We start from the raw sequence: 18,008 nt of genomic DNA, 5'->3' as shown, positions 1-18,008 counted from the left end.
AAAATTATATTCAAAAATGCTCAACATTAAGGAAGTTACCAGGCAAGTAGATCATATTTTCTCTATCAAGTAGTATAACCTCTGACTTAACAGCTTTAAGGCAATTGTGCTTCCTAATCAGCCACTGTATCTCTCAGTCTTCTTCCTGCACTTGCTGAAATCATTAGTCAGGGAATTGTTGAGGAAGCCATGGAAACTCACACTAACAGCAGGGAATAAAAGTCTTTAATGGTGATAACTCACACTAAAAATGACAATTCATGGCTTTTTACAGCATGTAATATAATTTATGGCATGTTACACACTGATATATATGCCTAATGAGTGTTGTAGAAAGCCATAAATCATCAGCATTTCCAACTTCCCATTAAGACCTCATTTATTACACTGTTCCAGAAGTATGTTCTCATGATAACCACACCCTTGTCTTGCTTTATTAAAATATAGATAAAAGATAGAAAAGGTAGATGTAACAGCGACCTCATGCAGTATTAAAGAAAAAAAGCACACTTCATCTAATACAGCAGAATGAAAAAAACCAATAAATCTTGGCTGAGAAATCCACTTCCCTGAATTTATTTACTTTATTAGCAGCTGGGCGGAAAACACAAAGAAGCATTTTATCACATTTGCCCTCTGCAATGTAATATCTCATTTAAAAAGGTAATATAAAAGGGTCAAAAAAAAAAAAAAAAAGACAGGAAGCCAGTCTCCAGAGCAACACAGTTCCCTCCATTGATGACTATCATCATACTTAATCCTGTATTATGGGTTAGTGTAGCTGTAAAAGCAAAATCCAGAGCTGAAGAATCAGTAGCCAATCTTAAATAACTACATTTCCCTAAAAATAGGGCTTAATATTGAAAAAATAGTTCAAAAAATACAGAGCATTCTGATGATACAGAACACTGAGCATTAAAGTAAAATTAAAAAAAAATATAAATATAAAGAAAAAAAACAGGACAAGCATGGTAAGTCTGAATATCAGTGTGGGGTTTGCCTGGGACTTTTGCTTCAGGTATTAGTTTCTAAGTCTTTGCTTAAGCATTTGTATAGCTCAGACCAAAATCAAGTGATATTTCAAAAGTTTCAGATGAGAGCTTGCAAGTGATGCCTAATGTTTTATTAAAGAATGTTCTTTTAAAAAAAGAGTCTCAGGGATGGGACAGAATTTCTGGTCAAACTGAAAGCACTGAACTTTTAACAACTTGTAGATCAGTCTAACTGGATGACAACGCAAAGACCTTTAGAATCTGTTTTTTGGTTTTTGTTCTTTTTAAAGGCAGTTCTTATGGAACCTAGACACAAAAATGCATTTATCCATAAACCTAAGTGCAATGAAAATTGTTGAGACTGTGCTAACCATAAAACAAACATATGTGGTTTATGTTTTAGCCTAAAATATTTAATTAAGCATTGCAACAGCTCCACAAAAACAGTACTGTTATTCAAAAGTATTTATTATATTTGTAGCAGTCTCAAGAAACAGAGTTTACAGGTCTCCCTGCAGAAGTCACCCATCTTCCCACAAAGAATAATGTTTCCCTGAAAGGCAGACACCACATAGAATTGGAAGCACAGCCCACAGATCTTTTGTTAAGATCATCTCAGAAGTGGAAACTAAATCAGGCAACTTCTTTCAGCTTCCTGTTGCAACAAGTACATCACACAGACTTCTCACAGAACCAAACATAACAAAAAGTATAGAGCCATTCAGGTTGGAAGGACCATATTGAGTTCACCTAGTCCCAACTCAACCCCAAAATAGAGATAATTTCAAGAAGGGTCACTTGTATGCTCTTTATTCTTCCAAGAACCTCCTTTTAAAGTAGAGACAGGATAAAAAAACTATTAGCCATAAAACAAATTATGTGCCCATAACAGCTTTTCAGCTGGAACACTATGTATGACATAAGAATAGGTTATTTTTCAGTCTTTTCTCAATGCTACAACAGAAATAGGTGATTTTTGGAGACAGAATGAAAAGCAGACTCCTAGAGTCCACCAATCTGCATTATGCTCACAACTCTTCAGGGTAAACCCTGACTTAAACAACAAGCAGCTTCCAGATCTTTATTTTGTCAAGAAACTTTTTGTGTAGCCCTTGAGGCACTTGCACCAGTACTGCTCCTATGACCATCACATGGGACACCTTAGCTTGGAGCTGGGTCCATTCCCCAGCCCAGCTCTGCTGCTCAAAGGCAGCCCTTGAGCCCTGGAATTCCACAACATCTACAAGGCAATGCCTCAGTTGTTTCCTACCTTATCACCACAGAAAACTTCTCTCACCAAGTTGTTCTGTCTCTGGAGTTCCCACTTCCAAACAGTTGGGCCTCTTCTGCATTTATATCCTCTTGCCCACCAAGCCAGCTCATTCCTTGATCACAAATTACCACAGCTGAGCAACTGCAAATCAAATTTCCCCTTCAGTTTTTACCAGAACCCTTAAAACCACAGCACCCTTAAAACTGACTGTAGCCACACCCCAGGCTTTACCCAGGTGAAAGTACTTGTCTTGAAACTCAGCTGGCAATGATTTCTCTTAAAAATACAGCAAATATCTCACATTTCCATTTGCTAACAAGATCTAGAAAGTTTAATTGCCAGTTTTCAGGGGAAAAGGTCAAAAATGGTTAGAGCTACAAGCAAAACACAGTATTCCATCTACAGCACACCCTTAGCAGAGAAACACTTAGAAATCTTGCATATCTCCAAAGTACACGATTGAAGCCCTCAAGCACTTCAGCCTGTTCAGCAATGATAAAGGTTTGAGCTTTTGCTGACACCTTAAAAACAATTATCCCTCACAAAAATTCCATTCTGTGTAAAGCCACAGATATTACTGATCCCACAGTCTGAAAAGCCTCTTAACTTCTCTTTACACAATTGCAGCAACTACAACACTACACTAAGAGCCAGAAGCAACATCTGTTAAGTTGCAATTCTTCCCAACATTTTCAATGCTTTAATGATTTTATGTGGTTTTGTTTTCTATCAAAGGTTCAGTCTCTGTCACTTCAAAGTACAAAAGAACAGTTGCTACTTTTAGTAAGAGCTGTTTAACTACCATCAAGACTGTTAGCTGCGACCAGAAAGCAAAACCAGGAACAACCAAGCCTCCAGTAAAGAAATTTAAAATTAATGTATGTTAATTGTATAGGACAATCCCTGCCTTAAGCAATACATGAAAATTATTGAAAAACTTGAGGAAATTACCATCTATCTAAGATCAGCTATTTAGGTCTGAAAAAGAACAAGAACCCGTGTCTCCCAATAATCACAGTTTGATTAATTAGACCAAAGAAATCTAATAATAAAACCTTGGGAGATGCAAACAAATCTAAAGAAGAATCACTTATTTGCTCTTTATTCTTCTTCAACCAGTAAAGGTGAGTTCCCCACACACACATATACACACACCTTAATTTCTTCCATATTCTAGATTTTGGCTATTAAAATAAGAGATTACATTGAATAGATGTGCACTCATTAAACAGTTAAAAATATTAACCACATTAGTGATAAGTGCAGTCTACTGCAAGGCAGCACTTGTGGCCAAAGCTCCTTTTTTCTAATAAGTTTGGGAGATTTACACCATGTAAAAGTAAACTAATAAACACAATTCAAATAGGGCTTTAACTCATTCAGTAATACCATGCTGTAAGTCCTCAAAACAGTTAAATGCAAAAGACTGGAAAATTAGCATTTGGTCTTCTCAATTCCTTCAAGTATTTACAATGTATCAGAAAGAAGAAAGCTGGAGGGACATTCTTGAATTGTACTTAAAAACAGCATTTTAGGTATTAGGAATGAGTCAGCATTCAGTAGGAAGATTTTAGGGTACCAGACCAATCTCAAGCCCACTGTGTATTTTCATATTTATAATCTAAATACTGAGAGAATGGATCCTTCTGGTGATGGATGAGCTGTGGTAGATGGAATGAATAGAAAGCAGAGAAGCACACATTTCTGCAGCAAACATGCACTGCCTGCAACATCCTAATCAATCTGTGAAAGAAATAGAGTGGTGATGAAAACAAGCAGATTTTTTTAAATTACAATTACAATATCCCAAATGGAAGGAAAGAAAAAAAATTAACTCACTCTCAATTCATTTAAAACTTCACTCCCTTGGAACTTAGTAGTTCTGAAGGAAAAAAAAAAAGTCATTGCTGAAACTTTGGCTTCTGCAAAAGTCATTAAAATTAATGAGAAGATTTGATATTTTTTGCAAGAAAAAAAAACAAGTATATTTTTTCTGCATGAGAAAAATCTCCAGTCTCCCAGGAACAGAGTTAAGAAATAAGCTATCAGGTATTGAAAGCCTCTGAATCAAATTCCAGCTTCAAATCCTCACTGAATTTTCCCCAGCTATTGTTGTGAGTTATGTATTTACATTGTATAATAAAAGTTGCTTTTCAGCACAGTAAACTTTATTTATCCCATTTCTTCTGTCTAACAAAATATACTTTAGCTCCACACTGCAGCATGTAGCTTTCAAATATAAAGGATGTGGGTCTGGTAAAGCTAGAAATTGATTGTTAGTTTTCTCTGACCAGTTGGCATTTCAGCTGGCAGGTCCCCCTGATCCTGCCATCCTGCAGTATTTAGCATTTTTTTATTACGTGCAACTATGCTGAATATTTCTGTAGTATGTAGTTCACAAGTGCAACTTGCTTGATACAAATCAAAACCAACATACATTCAATCCTTTCACCTTTACAGTCAAAGAGCAAGACTTGGTCTGTTCCCAGTGTGCATTTATAGAAAAACATACCAGCAGTTCTGAGAAGATCAAAGGGCAACAGCCAACCTCTGTTTTAGCACCCACCAGGTTTACATTCCAACAGAGAAATTCTTTTTTTTCTCCTTTGATCCTGTGCAGCTAACAGGACACTTAATCTGCAAGAGGGAGAGGCATGACTTTTGCAGCAGAGCAGAGGTGCTGCATTTCCAGATGTGAAGAGTCAGTTCACATCAAAACATACTGCAGCTGATCTGCTCCAGACTTCATCAGCAAATAACAGGCGGCATAACTTTGTGCTGGGGAACACTTACCCTGTTAAACCCTTAAGAGCCACAGTTTAGGATTTGCATTTTAAGAGATGGAGAATACATTTCACTGAGGTCAAGAGAGCTGGGGTTGTTCAGCCTGGAGAGGAGAAGGCTCCAGGGAGACCTTTGAGGCCCTTCCAGTGCCTAAAGGGACTACAAGAAAATTTGACCATTAAAATGCTCTCCAGGCTGATGTCTAAACTGCACCATGCAGCTGAGGCTCATGGAGTTTATGACACTCAGAAGACACATTTCCTGATCCGTTTTTGGAAAACTACCTCTCTACAGCAGGTAAACTGTTACAAATATGCAAAAGTATTCTGGAGTTTTAACAATTTCAGAATTAATCAGGAGCACTCCCTGTATCACAGCAGAGAATTCCTGTTGTCTTTACAGAGAGCAGGATGAGAGTTGACATTATTAATTGATAAGACCAATTACATGCACTGCTTGTCAGCTGGTATTACAGCTGCTGACAAAAGGGAATGAACTGTGGTATTTAAATGGGGATCTGCACGTTACATCCCTTGAGTTCTAAACCTGATTCTGACCTTAACACAGCTTGAAGTGACTCCAGGTGCCCTCGCTGTACACTTAGAAAAGTGGCAATTTTGCTTGGTCAACCTGCTAAGTCCAAAAGAAGTTGAAAGAAGAGCAGTTGCTTTTCTGGGAAAGTCTCTGGGAACCTCAACAAGCCCACGGTTTGTACTTCACAATAGGATAGTGTCGTGCAGAACAGATTTAAGTGAAAAAAACCCTAATACAAATAAAAGCAAAATTGGAAAAAAATATTATTAGACCATTGGGCTGATGTGTTGGTTGGTTGGGTTTTGTGCCCTAACAAGTTCCCAAAACTGGAATTAAGAGTGTTCGTTCTACAATTAACTTTGAGCACCCTTCATGATCTTGACTAATGATTATCAAATGGAAAAATTGCAAGGGACAGAAAACTCTGCTATGAAACTGCCATTTCTTTCACAGGTAGCCATCAAAGATCAAATATATCCAAAAAATTTAATACAAAGGTCCTTTTCAACTCTTCTTGAAAGTTACTAATGCCTATATGAACTTCCTACAGCTCACAGGTACTACCCAAAATTTGGGCCATGATTAAATCTGAAAGAAACTGTTCCACATAAAGCTGAATATACAGCGAAACACATTCTCAAACTAAGCTGCTGTTAAATCCTTGTTACCTTTTCAAGTTACCTTATCAGGTAATTCAACCAATCTAAATAGCAATAATTATTATTATATAGTTTGGCTGTTACCCAACTAAAGGCTAGCTATTATCTTGGTTCTCAATGGGCTTCATGTAAACTGGTTTTGGTGCTCTGAAGAGCTGTCATAGCTTTCACCTCTCAGCCTGTGGCCAAAATATGTTGGCCTTGCCAAAATATATGTGTTGGTCCTGCTCAGCATAGCAGCTACATGGATTTGGTGTTTTTTAAAAGCAAAACAGATAGAGCAGTAAATTGCTCTGAAAGAATTAATTTTGTTACAAAAAAAAAGTTGAACATTTCACATCATGTTCAGAGATTATACTGCTTTCATTATCTTGTCTCTATAGCCTGCAGTGTAATACAATACACATGTAATACACCTCAAAGTTATCAGAATGAAATAAACACCAGCTTCAGAAAAACATGATCCAAATTCTTAGAGCTTAGTAGAAATAAAGGAAATAGCAAAGGTCAATGAGATTTGTAAAACAGGAGAGTATCTTAACAGACTAATTGCATTTATTAGCTGTTATTTTTGCGAGCGAAACATTCCCAGTTTCTCACATGGAAGAAATACTATTTATGATCTCAATCAGAAAAGAAGCTGCCAGTCACACTCAGCAATTAAAATCATTTTTTTTCCTTTGTGAATACTTCCATAGCAGCACTTTACCTCGTCCTCTTTATTACTCTGGTGCTCGGCTCAAAGTCAATGGTTTATTTCTTGCTGCTTGGAATGTTACATTTCTAAGTGGTGTGTGAGTTAAAAGACAGTCCCTCTCCAGAGTGAAGCCAGATCTGTAGTTAAGAGCACCCTGGAACAGATGGAGAGGAGTTTTACTGACGCAGTGCTGGATCTTCACGAGGTAGCCCACAGGAAACATCACTTTTGAACATGGCCATTTGGAGAGTGAACCCTGCTGATAAATACAGAGCAGATATAATTATGTGCACCAGTAACACTCTGTAGTAGCAACAGGGACTTGACTTAATGGTGCTCGGAGAGTCAGATGAGTGTGCTGTTGATACCCTGGGTACCAAGAAAAGAATAATCAGCATTTAACTGAGCTCGTAAAATTCACTCTGAGCTAGGACTTTTCTGTTCTAGGGAAAAGAGGATAGAATACAGACAGATTTAATATTATTAATTAATATTTATTTTTCCATTCTTCATACACTATGTAATATATATCTATATCTTTATACACTGTGACACAGACTTTAATAATAACTGGGAAATCTGACTTCACATCTTTCAGTAAGAAGGATATAGCAGAACTAAGCCTAAGAAAGATTTTTCAGAGGTAATGAGTATATTTGAGAGGTCCACAAATGCAATTCACCTTGATATAACCAAGAATTCTCTGCCTTTAAAAATATAACTCTAAGCCCAGAGAATATGTACTTATAATGACTTAAACTTTATATTTTTAGGATTCTTGCTGCAAACTCACTTTTGAAGAAAGATGCAGCATTCCTTAAAACCAGAGGCAAGAATATTATCATCATAATTTATGGGTCCTAAATTCTTCATCCCTTAGTCACATTTAGTTTGCAGTAAAGCCTCACCATCTCAATGAACCTAAGGGACTGTACAACCCTATAATTTTACTATACAACTATACTAGCCCCATAATTTTAACTGTGTTAATTAAATGTAGTCCTGAATAACTGAGAAGGGGGAAAAAACCATGTGACTGGGATAGGGGTAAGGGGTGTTAGTTGTTTTTTTTTTTTTTTTTAAAAAGGAAGAGCACATGAAACACTGTTCTTGTATGCCAAGCATTACATCTGTACTCTCAGACCCTATTTAGCCTATTTGCAAGAAAATAGTTAACAGGACATGGCAGCTTCTACTGCATATGTGATGGAAAGGAATATAATTTCAGCAGTATCACTCTTAGACAGGACATTTCTAATGTCTTTACACCCTTTAGAAATGAAACATATTTGGAAAGGTAAGGTTTTGTGCAAAACTGAGAAAATAATTTACATGGAACCCTTTAATTTCAAAATCCCAGTGTAAATGAAAAATTACACAGTAAAATAGGAGTTTACTATAGTATTTGCCTGCTGAATGCTTTCAATACACACAGTTTGAGAACTGGTGACCAGCTGTCAGAAAAACTCCTCAGGATATTGAGTTTTGATACTGTTTGACCTGAACCAGCTCAGTTTTGTAAGTACCTGTTTATAAATGTTGAAACACTTGGAACTTGAGAGTAAGCTGTGTGAAATCAAACAAAGAGAGAAGCACAAAGTTGATATTAGGGGGAGAATATGTGTGATCTTGTCTAAATGCACAGTTGGAGTTAATTTCCTTGCTAGCTGAGCTATGGGGGTACTGACAGTTGCTGTCATACTTTACTTGGATGACTCACTACGACAGAGAAAAGAGGAAATCTAATATAGCTTCTTGCTCAAGCAAAGATGTAGCAGACTAATAGTTTTTATAAATGGCAGGGAGAGTTTTAAACCAGCACTATTTATCGAAGAAGATTTTCTTGCAAATTTACCTGTCAATAGAATGTTGATTAGAAGACTCTTCTTGAATACTACACCAAGAGAAGATAAATACTAAGTCAGAGTAGAACTTGTTTATGATTTTATGATGAGAAGGCAAGCAGCAGATAGAGGACTTCAGCATTTGAAACAATTTAGTATAGAAAATGTGTCACTTCAATTACTTTGGAAAAAGGGAATTTGAATTTAAAAGTATTGCTCAGCTGAGGATCTAACTCTTCTTCCATTTATTATAAAATGCACAGAAGGGATTTTTTTAGCATTGACTAGTCTATTGATTAATTTCTGAAATTCATGTTTCAGACCTAACAAATTGCCTTAGTCTATGGCATCCCAAAACCACAAGTTTTCTCATGCAGTTCATCACAAACATTCTATCAAGACAACTCTAAGTTCCTTTTATTTGTAATTAAGTTTTTCACTGAGGTGCCCAGAATAACAGTGATGTTGTTAGGTGTCAGTGAGCTACTCCAGACCAAACCTGGAGAAATGCAATTTAACAGAACATTAATTGAGCACCTGGAATGTAAAACAAGAGGTACATAAAGAACAAAGTAAAATACTTTTATCTTACAAAGGAATAGTTGGAAACTCACTGAAGGCAGAGAGCTCCCAGCTGTTCTAGATCTAGAGAAGTGAAGGGCATTTTCACACTATTTCCATCATAGGATGTGACAATGCACAGAGGAATCTCTGTGATAAAATGCTAACATACATTTTCTCTACAGGGAGAAGGAAATTAAATGCAAAGGTGTCAGGTCATGTGAAAACAAGCTTTCAGTGCTGTTTAACGATGCTCAGATGAAGTACATCATATTAAAATGAGTCATCTGTCAGGTGCAACATGTGTACTGTAACTGAGTTTTCATAAGTGCCTTTTCAAATACAAACGCATTGTAAAACAAACATCCTCTCAAAAAAAGCTACTCCATAAAAAAAAGTAACACTGATGCAAGCTGCAGGCTGGAAAATTCAATTTAAGACCCTAATGCTCAATAGGTCATGGAGGCACTAAATATTTTAATACTAACCTGGCTGGTATGATGTGATCCTTACTAAGTGGGGAAAGCACAAGTCGTAAATCTTTGGCTATAAGCATATTAACAGAAAAGAAAAAGGATTTTTATTAGTGTTACATTCAACATATACTGGTTTGGTTTGTTTGTTCTATCCTTGGAAACCAAGAGAGTTTTGTTAACTGTAGTAAATGCTGCATTTTGCAATGATCCCAAAACAGAAGTTTCCTCATACTCATTCCACTAAAGACCCAGCTTATGTCATAAGCTTTAATACACAAAAAGTTGAGGGCAGAATTATTTCTGGAAAAACCAAAGGAAACAGAACCGTAGAAGGTGCTCTCAACAAGAGCTGGTGCTGCTGACATTCTCTTCTTTTTTTTTTTTTTTATGATCAGTGCAAGTGTGGCTCCTCAAATCCAACAGAAAAATTCAGCTCATCACAGCACTAGCAGATTTGCACTTTCTAAACTGCTAGCACTAACTTTGGGAATGTATGAGCAAATACAATTTCTTTTGTGTTCAGTTGTAGAAAGAGCAGGTTATTTATGTTTTCAGAATGCAGTTATAAAACTGTAGATGTTTACTGTGACTAAACTGGTGTTATGAAGTGTTTAGCTCACTCCCCCACCATCTCCACACTAGCAAACTGGCTTCTATCAGTGTTCTTGAATTACAAAGAGTTTGCAAATCATTCTTGAGGTAGTGCTATGTCCTCAGAAAACAAATAAATCCTGAGGAAGCCTGGCCATGGAACAGCCTGTGATTGTTGCTTATGTTCCACTAATGGAAGTGAAAGTGGATACACAAGCCTGGATTCAGGTCTACTTTACATTCTCTTCAAAGCACTCTATCCTCCTCTTTTTGCATGTAGTTTCAAATTTCTCTGTCTAACAGTATGATATGTACCATTCAAAAAAAGCCATTAATCTGGCTTTGCTACTGCTGGCTACTCAAGCAGTTGAAGTTCAAAGTGCAAATTCAGATGCAATTTCAATTTCTGAAATTCAAGGGGAGAAATTCTTTTATATTCTTTTGTTTTGATGTTTCTTGTTCAATAAGAACTTTTCAAATGTCAGGAAGATTTAATGAATGAAAGGAAATCTCCGTAAATAAGTCAGCCAGCTGTTCTATCCGGCTGGTTAAAATGATTGACCCAAGTGCAACCAGTCACATAATTTCTCTCATCATTTTTCCAAGCAATACCACAACAGACACCAGGAGAGGCCTCAATATTACTTGAGGGAGACTGGCTCTGCCAGTGCTCTACCTTTTTGTAAAAAGACTCTGCTTTTTTATAAAAAGAACCAGTAGAGTTACAGATAACGATGAAAAAATTAGAGCAGAAAGCAAAATTCATACTTTCAGAGAGACAGCACAGTCTCTGGCACCAGTTGGAAAAATCTACAGAAATACTGACTGAAATGATCTGAAGAGGAGTTTCTAAAGCAGAGTTTACAGGGTTTTTTACATAATCATCATATAAAGCAATCAAGGAAGGCTTTCAGAATAATTACACCATGGAAATGGAGCACTCAAGTTTTAAGACTTGAACATAAAGGGCATCAGATTATTCTAAAGACACACTTGGGCTACAAATTAAATCTAGTGAAAACGCAGCAGACTGGTTATGCATGGTCTGAGGTCAATGTCAGCCTATAAACCAATAGAGAGGATCTGAGGTTGGAGCCAGAACAGCTTTCAAGCAGATTTGGCATTTCTGGTGTTGACTAATACAATAGGACTACCAATAGGCCAATAGAACTTGCATCTAGTTTATTGACAACAGCTTAAAATATCATGACAAACCCAGTGTTTACAGCAGAAGCTTGATGAAGCTTTGATTTCAAATTAAAGTGAAAAGGTAGCAATTTTCAAGGAAGTCTGAGCTGTAATAATGCTTTTCCCTCAGGCAAATGACCTAGACAATTACTGAAAAGGGGTATTAGCAAGAGCAAACTGAAGAAGCACAGATGATTGGAATGTAAAAATGAAGGTATTTTCTTGCCCTACAAAATGTTACCAGAACCATGTACAAGAGTTCACTGAAGTGAATTGCTTGTCACAAGTCAGATAAGGATCAAAGTGTCAGAAAGCAGATGACAAACACAGGTGATGGAATGGTGGGAAGATAATGGAATAAAATCATGGGCAGAAAGGCATGTAAAATCACATGATACTACATTATGTTCAGAAACTAACTGAGAATGTGCATTGTTTCCCCCTACTCTCCTATACTCTTTCTACACCATAGCAGCTGAAAAATCCAACAAATTAAGAATCAGAAAATAACTATCCATTCTATTCTATATAAAAAAGGAAATTCATGTCAAATCCTATGCAGGATGGAGGCTACAGGACAAGATGTGCCTTATACAATTTAAAGCTTAAAAAACCAAGGATGAACAGAGTAAACTACCTATAGAAAATAATATAAAAGCAATTTCTCATAGTTCAAATTATGGTTTAGGCATTTAATGAAGTAGAGAGGCTGAGCACTAACTCTGAGGATGCTTTAAGTGTGGTACTGTAAGGCATTAATATGTGTATGCTACTAATCTATAAGATTGTTACATAACTAACTGGATTGTAACTAATAATATCCAGTAACACCATTTACTTAAGTGGAGTGTATTATAGTTACTGTCTTGCTTTTTCAATAAAGCTTATTTCATTTCCTTGAATAAAGACAGACAAACCTAACTGTACAGTTTCACAAAGATGTGGTGATTCTTTGTGGTAAAGACACAGTGCCAATTTTTCACTCAGGACTTGCAGCATTCTTCCTCTGGCAAGCTGCAGAGGACAGAAATGATGTTTTACTCTCCTGTTTAAAATGTCACAGGAATGATGAAAAAGGGAACTACGTGCTGAGGTAGTTCTTTAATACTAGTAATGGAATCTAATATAAATATACATGTACACAACTCCTTTTAATTACACTGAAATAAACTGGGGAGGGAAGGAAAGTGATATCTCAGCTGCTCTTCAATATCCTGCTGAATTCCTTTTCTCTGAGTTGATCTAAATTCAAAATTCAAGGCTGGTTTTCCTTAACATTCAATAATTACTGGATTTGGAAGTTTGTGGTATTGAAAGAACCAAGGTTTGGATTTGTATCACCTATGAGTGATGGAAAACTTACAGGAAGAGGAATTTAATCTAGATTTGTCATCTCAGTGCACGACTGAATGCAACTTTACTGCTGTCATCTGAAAAGTTATGTAATGTTTCAACCTCAATATTTATAAAATACTCATAGTATATAATACTAACCCCAACTTTTTGAGAATATAATGCAAAACCATACTTTCATCAAGCAGTTTCATACAAAAATAGGTTATTAGCAGATTTATAATAAAAATATTTTATTGGAATTGAGAATTAAAACAATACTCCACAGATTTACTTATTCATTTTAAAGAGCATTCTTATTAAAAACTTTTCCCTAAAGAAGATAACTCATAAGGAAATGGATAGCATTTGCTTTCTTTTATTATTAGCACAAGCTCTTTAACATAAGTCATTTCAGATGTTGTGAAAGCCAAATGGTTCTTCCAAAGTACTTTGTTCTATGCACATTATGCCTTTAGTATAATGGAGTTAAAGAACCTTTATTACACCATTTACTTGCAAATCACTCAATTTTACCCTTGTCAAAGGATAGTAAAAAAATCTAGATTATTCTACACCTTTTTTAAGCTGACTATGTTCAGGAGAGTTGACAGGTATTCAAGATGAGGTTGAGTCTAACACTGAGTATTCTACCTTTTGAAATAACGATTCTGCTAAATAGTCACAGAAGCTCTTTACAGAGCAGAGGAAGTGACAACATGGGTGCAGATTTAAGCTCAGTGACTCTAGTGAAATTGATGCCTTAAGTTAAGTTGTCTGACAAAGCTGACAAGGAAAGCCTCTAAGCAAGAATTTTGCTGATGGCACTGAATGATAATGAAAGTAAAAATTAAAAATAAGGATTTTACTACTCATTTCACTAAAATAATGCAGAAGTGAAAAAGGCAGTAAAATAGAATCTTTAATGAAAACACTCCAACAAAGGATATTCTGAGGGTATGACTCCATGTGTTTGTTAGATATAGGTATAGAAACTTCAATATATTGAAACTATTTAAAAATAAAGGACATACTATTCATAGGATTTAGTTTCCATGCTGTGCTTTATCTCTGGCTCCTTTTGTTACTTTCAGTAACTAAAGAAAATGCTGCTAGTTCTGAACTATAATTGCATTTTTCATACAGCCACAGTAGACATACTTTTAAAGATAAATTTCATAACTAAAGAATGTGTGTTTGGGAATTCTTATTTGTTCTTCTTCCTCTATTATATCGTATCTCTCTCTGTCTGAATGTGCTCATCTTGTGCAATTTCAAAGCCAGATTAAAAGGCCAGAAATAATATTTTTTTTTCTTTACAGCAGAACTAGGTGTGGGTCCTGTCCTCCAAATAACTACACTGCTGTCAATGAAAGCTCTGCTTACTGTACCTCCTGGTAGGACAGGTTTTGGTTGACACAGGGTCCATTTAGCTCATTGCTATGCCTTGCTTGCTTTGTCAAAAGAACTCGAGATCAGATAAGAGAATATGTCCAAACTCAGCAGTCATAAACATCCCCCTAATCCCTGCAGACATTTTAAGCTTTAAGCACAATGACTCCCATCTTTCTCTAATCTATTTCTATGATCCTCTGCAGGATGTACTTGATCACATAATCATGATGTCTAACGTGTTTTACTGGAATGCTTCTATGACTTGTATTTCTTGCCTGTCAACAGGAAAAAACACAAGTTGCAAAATGCTCTAGATAATGAAAATTGAGAATAAACACTTCAGGGTAAAACAGTAAAGCAATCAAATGGGTTTCACTAGCAATTAAACCTTGTGGGAAGTTTTAAAATACAGAATTCAATTTTTAATGCTACCCACGCATAGAAGATCCATAGAAAACTGGAACATTTAATACCTGGGGCAGATCAAGATGAAATAATGGTACAGAAATGAACAGAATAATCTTATTTTCCAGGTAGAATTTTCTCCGCTGTGCAAGATGGCATTAGCTGAACATCTGGCAAATTGCAAAGTCAAAATTATGTTATTTTGTTCCAGGACATTCTCAGCTCATGTAATTCTTTTGACAAAATAATTAAGAGGTGATATTTCCAGAATTTGGAGGAAATATTCAACCTATCTATTTGCTTAGATTTCATCTTCTTATAATCCTCCTTCAGCACAGTTCCTTGATTTAAAAAAAAAACAAACAACTAACATCAAGAGAACAAGTTATAATTCTCTCTTTTCAGTTGTAATTCCTCCCTACCATAATGGTTGTAATGGGAAACCAGACTATCTGGTATTTTTTATTATGGTGGTGTTTTGCTTTTGTACCCCGTCATCCATTTGTACAGGCACTTTCAGAACTCAAGTAGATGCAATCTCTATCTTTAAGCTCATTCTTTCACACTTAAGGTGGTTTATTACACAAAATTGTATGAGTAAATGAAGTAATTTTTAAATGCAATTTTTAATGGACCTTCCATACCAATCATATGGATGTGTATGTCCAGAGAAGCCTTGTAGAGCTTTCTGTAAAAGCTATTTAAAAGGGGGTTAATTTTTGTTTTCTTAAGAGGTTGCTACAACTGTATTCTAGGATTTTTTTATATGTTCCACAAAATCACAACCTCCCATGTGCCATGTGCTCATGATTTGGTTTTGTACAATTTAAAACTTTCTGATATTTTGCTTTCCCACAGTATAACCACAGACAGGTAGTGAGGGAGCAGTTTTTACCAACCACTAAGTGGAAAAAACATATAATGACTATTTCTATCTGGTTTAGAGGTTCTTCAGCATTAGCAAATTTTAGAAAAGTGGTGCCATATAGGTTTTGTTTCTGTTTCTTCCTGATTGCTGGTTCATGACCATTACCTCTTATGTACAGACCAAAACATATTTCAGGAGCACTCACTGCTGCTTGTCCTCACTGAAGCTGTCACTCACCCAAGGATTATGGTGAAAATAAGAGTTTCTGACAATTTTGAACATATGAAAATATTCCAATCCCTTTTTCAATGCCATTTGACTGAAAGTGAAGAAAACAACAGACTGAGGGGGTGCCAATTATAAAAATCTCTACCCTGATTTTGACAAATGTGCACAGAACAGAGTTTGCCTACTGGAAGATTTAAAAAAAAAAATGTCTTAAGGGGCCATATCTGTGTGAGTAAGATAACTATTATAATAATGTGTAGTTATATAGATCAGCCTTCAAGAGCATTCCTTGTGTGGTGTCTGCAGTACACTCAGTACAACATTCAGTGTGTTCTTTTTACACACCGAGTCTTTCTTTCAGTTTATCTTTGCCTGCTCGATGTTATCTCTGCATTCATGAGAATCACAATTGAAGACTGATAACACAACATGACAAAGTACTGCAAGAATTGTTGGGGCTTTTTTACTGGGATTTTTAATAATTGATGTTTCAGTTACATGAGGTTTCCACATTGAATTTGGTTTTGCCCTGGGGTGGCTGAATAGTAATTCTGAAAGTGTTTTCATAGCCTGTATTTCAGGAGATAGAGGTGTTACTAGAAGCAAGTCCCTGGAGAATGAATACCTGCAGTGCATTTATTAAAAATAAATGGTATTTAAGTTAGTTAACAGTCAATACACCTGATGAATTACTCCCTACTGCTCCTTGTAAACAGAATTCAGTCTGCTTAATGCTACTTTGTATTTGGTTGGAGATCCTTTTGTGTAGGTTTGTGCTGTTGGTTGGAAGTTTCTGTTAGATGTACGAGTGGGAAGTTGAAAAGCTCTTCTGTACAAGTGAATAACAATATGGCCACGAGAACTGTAACATTTTGGATCAGTTTTCTGTTTTTCTTAGGGACTTGTGGTGGCATTTATCATGCAACATATTCTGCAGAGCTCGCTCTTTTGTGTAATATTTTTAATCTCACAAAACCCAGTTGAATTTTTGCACTGTTTCTTTGTCGTGTCACATATTTTGAATTAAAGTGCTTTTTAAAACCAGTAACTTTTATCTATAATACAACCAAGGACCTGTGACAATTTGCTTCTTTTGGTAACTGTGTATATTAGTGGAGTACAAAAACTGGGGATAAAGCCCTTTGTGCCCCTAATAGTGGTGTGGGGTTTTTTCTTATTTTAGTTGCAGAGAGTAAAATGAATCTTGATAGCTTTCCTAGAGATTCTATAAAGTATAGAGTGGCATCTTTGAGTGACAGATATAATTAGAAAGAATGTGATCTTTTTTTTTTTTAATAATAATTTGGGATGCAAATTAGAGTTTCTGACTGGCATTATACATGATTCTATTTGCACAGAGAAGCACAACAGACTTTTTGTTCTTCATGTTATTTAGATTGAAAGGTATTTCTAATGCATCAATTGTTCTATTGTTCTGCATCATGGCAGGATTGATGTAATTATTCCTAAATTTCATTTAACAGGTAGTGCAGCAGAGATAGGAGCATTCCTGGAAAACCCAGCTGTCCAATTTCCTGTGGCAGCTTGGTCCACTGTTTTCTTCTCTCAAAGCATTTCTAAGTAAGGTATGTAATGACAATATGCTCAAAGAAAGATCCTGACCGAACCTAAATCACTGTAAGGAATTAGCTTTATTTTCAATTTTGAACTTCTCTAACTTTTCCTGCCTCATCAGTGATAATGATCTGCTCTTTATTTGGTAATAGGAGCATAATCAAAATTTTCACAAATTTACTAGTACAGGTTTCTGCCTTTTTAAGACCCATGTAAGTCTTAGGTGAATTCAGCCATGCTTATTGTGAGTGATGACTTGGAGCACACATTTTCTTTTCATACATTTCTGGGGACTAGGGAACACTTTTGCTTTGTGAATGGATGTGCCCCCAAACTTCTTCAAGCTAAACTGAAACTTGCTGCTTTTATATCTGTGTGTGTGTTGATCCCCTGCAATGGAACTAGACTATTGAAAAATTAACTTTGCTTTCAGTTTGAAATCTTTTATCAGGATTTTGACATTATTTTCTTTCATTTCTATATGAGCAGTGCTTTTTGCTCACACACCAAGGGATCTGGAGCTTTCATTTGCCATTTCAAGGTGGTAGGGGATACTGTTACACATTTTGCTATTTAGTGATGCTGTTTTCTGAGATACAGTTCAAG

Source organism: Pseudopipra pipra, chromosome 13 (genome assembly GCF_036250125.1).
Source record: "Pseudopipra pipra isolate bDixPip1 chromosome 13, bDixPip1.hap1, whole genome shotgun sequence".
Classification (NCBI taxonomy): Eukaryota; Metazoa; Chordata; class Aves; order Passeriformes; family Pipridae; genus Pseudopipra; species Pseudopipra pipra.
The sequence above is the reverse complement of the archived record's forward strand: the minus strand, read 5'-3'. Positions refer to the sequence as shown.